Below are 6,933 nucleotides of genomic sequence, written 5' to 3'. Positions count from 1 at the left end.
CTTCGATCAGTTTTATGCTATCTTAGACTTTTGTGGGGGCTGGCATTCAGCCATGCCTACCCTATTTTTACTTATGTATTTTCAACGGTAGAGTTTCTACACACTATAGATTAAGGTGTGGAGCTCTACTGTTCCTCGAGTATTAATGCAAAGTACTACTGTTTTCTATTCAATTCATGCTTATTCTTATTCTAAGATATTCATTCACACACAAGAACATGATGAATGTGATGATTATGTGACACTCATCACCATTCTCACTTATGAACACGTGATTGACAACCACTTCCGTTCTACATGAAGACAAGCTTGAATGTATATCTCTTGGATTTCTAATCAACGATTCACATTGACTCCCCTCTGACAATGGGGCATCTGAATCCGAGATTAGAACCTTCGTGGTATAGGCTAGAATCCATTGGTAGCATTCCTGAGATCCAGAAAGTCTAAACCTTGTCTGTGGTATTCCGAGTAGGATCTGGGATGGGATGACTGTGACGAGCTTCAAACTCACGACTGTAGGGCGTGGTGACAGACACAAAAGAATAGTAAATCCAATTCCTACACGATCGAGAACCAACAACTGATTAGCCATATGATATCTGTGCATGGTATTTTTCATCCGAGACGAGCAATCTGACAGTTGATTAGTCGTACAGAGACCGTAGAGGACCATTTTCACTGAGAGGACGGGAAGTAGCCATTGACAACGGTGATACCCAGCACACAGCTTACCATAGAAAGGAGTATGAAGGATTGGATGAAGGTAGTAGGAAAGTAGAGATTCAGAAGAAATGAGGCATCTCCATACACTTTTCTGAAATTCCCACCAATGAATTACATAAGTATCTCTATCTTTATTTTATGTTTATTTATCTTTTAATTATTCAAACTCCATAACCATTTGAATCCGCCTGACTGAGATTTACAAGATGACCATAGCTTGCTTTAACCAGACAATCTCCGTGGGATCGACCCTTACTCACGTAAGGTTTATTACTTGGACGACCCAGTGCACTTGCTGGATAGTTGTGTGAAGTTGTGAAAAGGAGTGATATTACAATTGTGCGTACTAAGTTGTTGGTGCCATTGAGATCACAATTTCGTGCACCACACATCAATCAAAGCTTTTGCTGTGGCTAGGAAGGGTCTTCCAAGGATGATGGATTCATCCTCATCCTTCCCAATGTCTAGGATTATGAAATCAGCAGGGATGTAAAGGCCTTTGACCTTTACTAACACGTCCTCTACCTGTCCATAAGCCTTTTTCATGGATTTGTCTGCTATCTCTAATGAAAATTTGGCAGCCTGTACCTCAAAGATTCCCAGTTTCTCCATTACAGAGAGTGGCATTAAGTTTATGCCTGACCCCAAGTCACACAGAGCCTTCTCAAAGGTCATGGTGCCTATGGTACAAGGTATTAAGAACCTTCCGGGATCCTCTTTCTTTTGAGGTAATGTCTGCCAAACCAAGTCATTCAGTTCATTGGTGAGCAAGGGGGGTTCATCCATCCAAGTCTCATTACCAAATAACTTGGCATTCAGCTTGATGATTGCTCCAAGGTACTTAGCAACTTGCTCTTCAGTAATATCTTCATCCTCTTCAGAGGAAGAATAGTCATCAGAGCTCATGAATGGCAGAAGTAGGTTCAATGGAATCTCTATGGTCTCTAGATGAGCCTCAGATTCCTTAAGTTCCTCAAATGGGAACTCCTTTTTGTCCAGAGGATGTTCCATAAGGTCTTCCTCATTGGGATTCACGTCCTCCTCCTCCTCTCTAGGTTCGGCCACACCAAGTAAGGTTATGGCCTTGCACTCTCTTTTTGGATTCTCTTATGTATTGCTTGGGAGAGTACTAGGAGGAGTTTCAGTGACTCTTTTACTTAGCTGGCCTAGTTGTGCCTCTAAATTTCTAATGGAGGACCGTGTTTCATTCATGAAATTTAGTGTGGCCTTAGATAGATCAGAGACTATGTTTGCTAAGCTAGATGGGTTCTACTCAGAATTCTCTGTCTGTTGCTGAAAGGATGATGGAAAAGGCTTGCTATTGCTAAACCTATTTCTTCCACCATTATTATTATTAAAGCCTTGTTGAGGCTTTTGTTGATCCACCATGAGAAATTTGAATGATTTCTCCATGATGGATTATAGGTGTTTCCATAGGCTTCACCCATGTAATTCACCTCTGCCATTGCAGGGTTCTCAGGATCCTAAGCTTCTTCTTCAGAAGATGCTTCTTTAGTACTATTGGATGCATTTTGCAATCCATTCAGACTCTGAGAAATCAAATTGACTTGTTGAGTCAACATTTTGTTCTAAGCCAATATAGCATTCAAAGCATCAATTTCAAGAACTCCCTTCCTCTAAGGTGTCCCATTATTCACAGGATTCCTTTCAGAGGTGTACATGAACTGGTTATTTGTAACCATTTCAATGAGTTCCTGAGCTTCTACAAGCGTTTTCTTCAGGTAAATAGATCCACCTGCAGAATGGTCCAATGACATCTTAGACAATTTAGACAGACCATCATAGAATATATCTAGGATAGTCCATTCTGAAAGCATGTCAGAAGGAAACTTTTTGGTCAGTTGCTTGTATCTTTCCCAAGCTTCATAGAGGGATTCACCTTCTTTCTGCTTGAAGGTTTGAATATCCACTCTAAGCTTGCTCAGCTTTTGAGGAGGAAAGAACTTGGCTAAGAAAGCCGTGACCAGCTTATCCCAAGAGTTCAGGCTATCTTTAGGTTGATAGTCCAACCATATTCTAACTCTGTCTCTTACAGCAAAAGGGAAAAGCATAAGCCTGTAGACCTCGGGATTAACTCCATTGGTCTTAACAGTATCACAGATCTGCAAGAATTCAGTTAAGAACTGAAAAGGATCTTCTGATGGAAGTCCATGAAACTTGCAATTCTGTTGCATCAGAGAAACTAATTGAGGCTTTAGCTAAAGTTGTTTGTTTCAATGGCAGGGATTGAGATGCTTCTTCCATAGAAGTTGGAATTAGGTGCAGTAAAGTCACCAAGCATCTTCCTTGCATTGTTGTTGGGTTCGGCTGTCATATCCTTTTTCTGTTCGAAAATTTCAGTTAGGTCCTCTTTAGAGTACTGTGCTTTAGCTACTCTTAGCTTCCTCTTCAAGGTCCTTTCAGGTTCAGGATCAGCTTCAACAAGAATACCTTTTTCCTTGTTCTTGCTCATATGAAAGAAAAGAAAACAAAGAAAGTATGGAATCCTCTATGTCACAATATAGAGATTCCTTTATGTGAGTAGAAGAGAAAAAGAATAAGAATGAGAAAAGAAAGAGAAAAATTTGAACACGGAGAGGAAGAGAGGGTTCGAATTTTAAGATGAAGACAAGTGTTACTAGATAATTAAATAAATAGAAAGAGATGAGAGGGAGAGAATTTTCAAAAATTAACTAAAATAAAAGAAAAATATTTTTGTTTTTATTTTAATTTTAAGTTAGAATTCAAAAATTACGAGAAGAAATAAAATTAAAATTAAAATTTAAAACAATTAGTTAATTAAAAAGAATTTTGAAAAAGGGTGAGGAGTTTTCGAAAATTAGAGAGAGAGAAAAAAGTAGTTTGGTGGTTTTGAAAAAGATAAGAAATAGTAAAACAAACAAAAAGTCAATTAGTTAGTTGAAAAAGATTTGAAAAATTTGAAAAAATAAGAAGTTAGAAAAGATTTTGAAATTGATTTCCCTTTTGAGTGCAAGGAGGTCAGAATCCAACAGCATCAGCACTCCTTTGTCAGCCTCTGAATCAGATTTTTGCTCAGGTCCCTCAATTTCAGCCAGAAAATACTTGAAATCACAGAAAAATACACAAACTCATAGTAAAGTCTAGAAATGTGAATTTTGCTTAAAAACTAATAAAAATATACTAAAAAGTGAATAAAACATAGTAAAAACTATATAAAACCAATGCCAAAAAACGTATAAATTATCCGCTCATCAAGCGCCTGCTCGGTGCCAGGCCTTTGGTGGTTCCATAGTAAACGACGCAGCGGAAGGAGTCATTCTCGCTGAAGCTTGGATGGCTGCATGACCGTGTCAACCAGATGCCCCTGATGGACGACCTAGAGACCCTCTGACAGTATGCTAGGTGTTACATCATGTTATTGATTGGAGGCTATCTGATGACAGACAAGTCAAACAACTTGGTCTATCTGCGTTGGCTGCCGCTGCTTCAGGATTTTGGGCGGTGCCAAGCATTGTCTTGGGGCTTGGCTATGCTGGCTTGGATGTACCAGTCATTGTGCTCGACAAAACACTGAGGCTGCACAGACATCACTGGCTGCACTCCACTACCGATGTCCTGGATATAACAGAGATTTCCTCAGTGGTGTCCACCAGAGCGAGGGATTTTCATGTATCCTATGGTTGCGAGGTAACAATTGTTTATGTCTTCATTATGTTTTCAATTTGTAACTTTTTATGACATTCTTCATAATGAACTCCTGTTATCCATTTGATTGGTGTTAGGTTGATAGGGTTGTAGCAGCAAAGCAGAGACCAGCATGAGGCAAGGGTTCTACGATGGAAAGTACGATAGACCGGTTACGATTCGACGAGGTTAGTACCACGGTTGACACCACCACTATTTTTATTTAGTCCTTTAGGTAGACTTTGTTTTTTATGAAAATTAACTAAAAGTACGCCGTTACTGAATTATGTGCTTTAGATCACTTTTTACCTTTTGAGATATCAAATATTCATTCATTCTATAACTGTTGATTTAGTTTGTCTGGACACTGTACGACGACCCTGCCATGCAGGCTCTGTGCCACCCTTGGTTTGTCAAGGAGGAAGAGTGGGGGACATGGATGTCAGTCATCTCCCTCGTCTACTTCAACATCATCCAGTGTCACCAGGTTTACTGGGTAAAGCGCCAGTTTAATGGAGAGCAGCCGGCCCCTAGCACCCTGGTCAACGTTGACAGGTTCCGACTGATTTCTTATTTATCTTTGTTTTTTCTGAGCGTAGACTTAAATTATTACAATCATCAGATGTGCAACCTTAACATCTTGCATTATTTCCATTATTTATTTTACTTAGCATCAACATCCTTTAAGTTTAACAAACTAAATATACTTTCTCCAAATCGAATCGAATCATATCCTCATCAGATTAGTTACTTTTCTTTGTTTTTCTGACAAGTTCCTTACATCCACTGGCCGGGGTGAGGATGTGTGGTGGTCTGACAGACTAGAGGATTGGTACAGCAGCTGGAGTAGACATTTTGAGGTTGGCCACAGGATCTCCATTACGTACACATTTGACTACATGTTGACTCGGGAGTATTACGATTGGTGGAGGGGCACTTGCCGAGTTAGGCACCTGTCAGGCTAGGACGTACTAGAGGATCCGAGGCTAGCCGACCTACTAGAAAACGACAGCCAGCCGAGGGACGTTCTCCACTTTCCTCGGGATGTTCTTGATCGGTGTAGGCATGCGAGGGAGGTCAGGATGGACACCCGGCGGCTTGCTAGGAGGGAGAGGGGTGGCAAAGAGCGCGGACAAGCTAAGGGGGTTAGGAGGGAGAGGGTCAGGCCTCGCCGAGCGCAATTGAATGTAGAGTTAGATAAGGAGGCGGAGTTCGACAAACATGAGAACCATGGAGACATCCCTCAGACGGCGATGACTCACCTCCACCTCTTTCACCCCCCGCACCGAGTGATCTAGCCGGTTCGGGAGACCCGCAGCATTGAGCTATCTGGGACAAATCACCGCTCAGCTGCATGATGCAGACCCATCCAGCAACTATTAGAGGGAGCAGATGGTTGAGGAAATATACTTCGAGGATGCATTCCAGCTTCACACCGCTGACCCGGCATCGATGCAACGCCTTGTAGATCATTTTTGGACTGGTAGGGAGCAGAGTTTCGGGCAGCAGTAGCATTCATCTGCTCCCACGCAGACCTCAGCTTGGATGCCACAGATATTTCCTACCTCTGGGTTATCGTACGGGGCAGTAGTGAGACCAGGTGCCCAGTATGTGACACCCCCGTCATATGACTATGGTCTCTTGCTGACATCATCACGGGCTCTGGTGACACCTCCATCAGCTCCACCGTCTCACCCTCAGCCTCATCTCCACCAGTATGCCCCCGTTCCTTACTCAGAAGGCTACTATATCCCACCTCTACCATCGCACCTGTAGCAGCCACAGGATCCTGGTATCCAGCTCATGCCTCATGCAGACCCTTGACCAGGCTGACCTCAGTGCCAGACTCAGCCTCCGCCATGTGGTACTGGGCATCGATGCCACTATCAAGATCTCCACCACCGATGATGACTTATGTTTGTTGTTAACTTTATTTTATAGGCTATTAAAGTTGTATTGTATAGGTGTTGCATGTTCATTAAGTCGAATATCTTTTTTTTTTAACCTTATGCACCGATCCTGTGAAATTTGTATTGGATATTCGATGCTTATATATTTTTTTTGATGTATAGTCCTTTGACAATGATGTAGTTTTTATTATGAAAAACAAACGGTGGAACTTATCAGGGTGCGATGCAAATGAATGTAAAATGTATTCGTGACAACATCGGTCATTATTTTTGAAATTGGCAACGATTACATATATAAACCATAAACAACAACCACTGAAAGTATTTAGTACAACTCTTCTAAAAGTAAACAACTAGGATAAAGGGAAACAACTAGAATGAATGAAAACAACTAGAATAAAACAAAACTATAATATAAAAGGAAACAACAATAATAAAAGGACTACCACTCCTAAGCTTCGTCCGTGGGTTGGTTGGAGAAACCCCTCATAGTATGACCGAGTTGCCTACAAAGGCCACACCGCTTCTCCTAGCGCTCGACCTCATCCATGTCATTCCGGAACCTAGTAGACACGGGTCTCTTAGTATCCTTCCGGCGCATGAGTGGGTTAGGATGAAGCAGTGTCCCATA

At 41.5% G+C, this 6,933-nt stretch overlaps 1 non-coding gene across 1 annotated transcript; it reads left to right on the top strand.

Moving 5' to 3' along the window:
* Nucleotides 1-2,558: 2,558 nt before the first annotated feature.
* LOC112718803 (small nucleolar RNA R71) lies at nucleotides 2,559-2,666 on the top strand. Its single transcript, XR_003161130.1, has one exon. It is a non-coding gene; the product is annotated as a small nucleolar RNA R71 (small nucleolar RNA).
* Nucleotides 2,667-6,933: the final 4,267 nt, after the last annotated feature.

The sequence above is a fragment of the Arachis hypogaea genome, chromosome 10 (genome assembly GCF_003086295.3).
Source record: "Arachis hypogaea cultivar Tifrunner chromosome 10, arahy.Tifrunner.gnm2.J5K5, whole genome shotgun sequence".
Taxonomy (NCBI): domain Eukaryota; kingdom Viridiplantae; phylum Streptophyta; class Magnoliopsida; order Fabales; family Fabaceae; genus Arachis; species Arachis hypogaea.
The sequence above is the reverse complement of the archived record's forward strand: the minus strand, read 5'-3'. Positions and strand labels throughout refer to the sequence as shown.